We start from the raw sequence: 4,382 nt of genomic DNA on the forward strand, positions 1-4,382 counted from the left end.
ATATACCTTGAAGTTCATGGATCTGGTAGAATTAGACACAGCACAAATAATGTATAAAGCCAGAAATAATCTACTACCAGGTAACATACAAAAAATGTTCTTGGACAGAGAGGCAGGTTATAATCTGAGAGAGAAGTTTAATTTAAAGAAACTCTGTGTTCGCACCACTATGAGGAGAGTATATGTATTTCAGTCTGAGGGGTGAATGTGTAGAATGGTCTGGATGTGGAGCTAAAACAAAGTACAAACATAACTCAGTTCAAGAGGATACACAAAAAAATATATTTAAAGAGGTATGTGGATGAGGAAGGGTTGTGTTAAATGTTAAAGTTTTATTTTATTGACACCAGGTGGATATTTAGGATGTACATAGAACTGGGATGGTTGTTCATATGAGTTTATGGATGGATAGTTGAGGAAGGGGTAGGAATAAATATGTGTATATTTCTGTACTCCTTTTCAAACATGTAATATTTAATTTGTGTTGTTTATAAGAATGCGTTTATTGAGTTTGTTGTTTAGGTTTATTGTTTATTTCATTTTATTGGTATTATTGTTTTGTTTTTATCTGTTTTTTTATTTTTACACATTCGAAATAAAATTGACTAACCTAAACTAAAACTTGACCTGTTGGTGGCGCTGGATGAAAGGTCAGCCAATCACCAAAGTCTTTAGGATTCATTCTCTGGGGATCATGAATGCATGTACAAAATTTCATGATAATCCAATAGTTGATGAGATATTTCACCACTTGACCAGACCAAACTGCAATCTATAGAGGAATACCCATTCTCAGTTCTCAACAGTACCTAGTTAGTTAGCCATGACACTCTAGACAAATTAAAACACCAAGAACCTGGAAGAAATATTTCACCTCCTATATGACACATAACCATACACAGAATAACTCATATCACAATAAAACCAAGTCCTGTCATTCAGTTACCTTTTTGGAGGTCTGTTCTTCTTCAGCTCTTTTTATTCAAAGTAAGTTTTATGGAAACATAAAATAAAAGTTTCTGGGATAAATGGAGATTAAACATTTCCTCTGACACCGTGACAACAGGCAGCTGCCTCATGAATGCAGCTGCTGTGACAGGTCAAAGGTTACTTGGGGGTAATGGGTGATGGATGCTCGGTGGGTGGGTGGGTGGGGATCTTGGTAAATATGTGAATGGAGCTGAGTGTCTGGGACCGTGTGAGGCTCATCTTGTTGTCGTCCATAGCAACAAAAATACCCCTTTTGGACTGCATGGTGTCTCTGTTAAGTTCTTTGAATGGCCCTCTCTGGAGTCCTGCACACATGGGATACCTCTGTACACAGCTGCATTATGGTTTGACTGAAACAGGGCGTTAAAGACCAATACCCACTCCACAGCTGCCACTTTTAAAATATACATTATCTTTAAGTTCGCCCATTTCATTGCTTATATAAAAATGCTATTGACAGTGACTTGTCCTGATGTTCTGACAAGGCTGACCTGCGGTGGCCCATGATCGGTTGGTGGTAAACCACCAGATGACTTTTGAGTGGAGGAGAAAAGAGGTTCCAGGTCCACAAAGAGAGCAGTGTTCAACTCTGATTACTAATGTGAATGTCAGGGCTGAGAGGACAGTGATGATGTGCACAGAGCTGTGGTCTCATTTATAAAATGACTCAATTCTCAGTTGAGAATTACTCAAGACAGAATTTTGATCATTAGACCTCAAAAACTCACAAACCCACAATAAAGTTCTTACTTATAAAAGTTACTCTGACGTCTTTGTCATGTTTCATACAAACATTAAAACTTTGGTTCATCCAAATTACAAAAAAACATACTTTCCCCTACACCTACCATAGACTGTATATGTTAGCCTAACAGAGGTAGACAGATCTTTAATTATTAGAATGATGCATGAATGCAGTGAAGTCACTGTAAAAGAAGCTGATGCCTTTAACACAACTTATGGGGGAAACTTTGCCTTTTCATCAGCATGCTAATGCTAGCAGATTTAGCAAAGTGCACTGACTAATCATCAACATGGCTGGAATAAATCTCAGAGAAGGATATTTCAAAACCTTGGCAAACAGTGTAGAACCCAAACTATCTGCATAATTAGATATCTATCCAGGTGGGTCAACTGATCCTTTAAATGCAATAATTGTTGCCCCACCAGCATTATTGGAGAACATTTTTTGCTATGATGCTATAACCACACCTGTCAAAGTCCTCTTCTCCCCCCCTGACATCACTGTCAGCAGAGGTTGCTGGCCAGCGGCAGAGGAAGTTGGACTGGAATAATAATAAAGTATATGTGTCAGGAGGCATGTGTTTGGCTACAGTGACACTGACTCCTACAGATTTTCCATCACCCATCTCCCTATTTCTAATACAGGTGATTCTGGTGATGAATACTACAGGCAGTTTTTTTGGCAACACATTTTGCACCAATTACCTTGTTAACCTCCAACTGAATTTCATGGTATCCTGTAGTGGAAGAAGTATTCAGATCCTTTAAACACAGCAATGCTACACTATAAAAAATACTCCATTACCAGTGTTGGGCAGTAACACATTACTTTGTAACGTGTTACAAGCCAGTTTGGCCACTACCTGCTAGCTTGTTGTTGATGGTTATGTGACTCCAAAGTTGTTTTATTTGCATGTTGTGGTTTCTCAGCTGTCTTGCTAATGTTAAGCTTTCAAACCACAAGGTCGTGTTGTTTTTCTACACAGAAGATGTAGCGTGAGTATGGAGGCTTTGACGTTGTTTAAAGGGCACCTTTTGATGGATCTGGGCTGAGTGACAAAAGTAAAGTAATGAGTAATGTACTTTTGCTAGTATTACTGTGATTACTTTTGAAATAATATATGTAAATTATTACATATTTCAAGTAACTTGCCCAGTACTGTCTATTACAAATAAAAGTACTGCATTCAAAATCTTACTTAGATAAAAGTAAAAAGTATTATCAGCAAAAGATATTTATAATATCAACAGTATAGTCAGCAGCCTGACTGCAGTATGGCCCCTTTTCAGATGGTATATCGCTATTTGTCCTCATTATCCATTGTGTCAATGTAAAGTCAGTTTTTAACTTTTAAACAGTTTTTATATTCTGCTGGGCAGTTTAATCTATACCAACACAACATAATTTTTACAAACTAATACTTGTGTTTTGTAAAATCTTAATATGCAAAGTAAGCAGTAATTATAGATGTCAGATAAATGTAGTGAAGTAAAAAGTTTTTAAAAAAGAAAAGAAAAGTAGTGGGGTAGAGGCAGAAAATATCTGAAAATGGATATACTTACTCCACCTGTAGAGAGGGCATGATATAACAGTAAGCAAATTTCTTCTATATAGCACCTAGAATTAGAATAAGGAAAAGCCTCCAGGTCACTCCCTTCACTCTAGTATATTAGAGTGAAGGGAGTGACCTGGAGGCTTTTCCTCAGTACATAGTATGGTCTTCATTGGTGTCTGAGCTCTCTTTATGTTGTAATGTATTATATTATTATATTTATTTTAGCATTTTCATTTTTTTTAGTATTAAAATGATTGCTTTACATAACTTTGCTTTACATTTACTCTTGTCTGCATTGTTTCGAGGGTTAAACTACCATGTGTGATGCCTGGAGAGATGTGAGTGCATCTCTTCAGCCAGCTACAAGTCGAGTTTGTGACTGACACCAACAAAATCTTTTCGATGTGTGTCCTTGTTTCTGCATCTTAAAAAGAAAACACACAAAAAAAGAAGACATTTTCCTGTTCCTGACGGTCAGTTTCACGGTCTAAAGGAGAAACTTTCTTCAAAATTAACCAACGTTAGTTAATGCAGCTAAACAATCTGGTAAATATCAGATCCGTATTAACCAAATTGTTTCGCTGCATTAAGTAGTAGAGGTCGTCTGGTTGTTGGTGGATGGTTTATATTGATAAAGCAAATTCGATGGTAAAGCAAAAAAAAAAAATGAAAAGCTGGAGATGCCGGGGATTGAACCCGGGGCCTCATACATGCAAAGCATGCGCTCTACCACTGAGCTACATCCCCGCTGTAACAGAATAGGAAATTACCCAATAAGTACCAGCTCAAGAAACTTAGTTTGAATTACGATTACATAGTCATCATGAAGAAAAATACAATCACAATTATAATGTATACGTTCATGTAGCTAAATGACTTGCTTTACAGGCTAACTTAATAAAATATACGGTCCAACCAAGCTTTTTATGATGTGTTATTAACATAACATAATGTTAAACAACACAACTAGACAATTAATAACTACACGAAACCACAACTAACGTTTTAGAAGCATTTTCATTTTAAAACACAGAAAACGTGTCGGGTACGGAGGAGTGAATGCAGGCGTCTCTGGTTCAACCAGCAGGTGTC

General features: G+C 36.9%; 1 non-coding gene across 1 annotated transcript; it reads right to left on the bottom strand.

The window, feature by feature from the left end:
* Positions 1–3,965: 3,965 nt before the first annotated feature.
* trnaa-ugc lies at positions 3,966–4,037 on the bottom strand. Its single transcript has one exon. It is a non-coding gene; the product is annotated as a tRNA-Ala (tRNA).
* Positions 4,038–4,382: the final 345 nt, after the last annotated feature.

This window comes from Thunnus albacares, chromosome 10 (genome assembly GCF_914725855.1).
Source record: "Thunnus albacares chromosome 10, fThuAlb1.1, whole genome shotgun sequence".
Classification (NCBI taxonomy): domain Eukaryota; kingdom Metazoa; phylum Chordata; class Actinopteri; order Scombriformes; family Scombridae; genus Thunnus; species Thunnus albacares.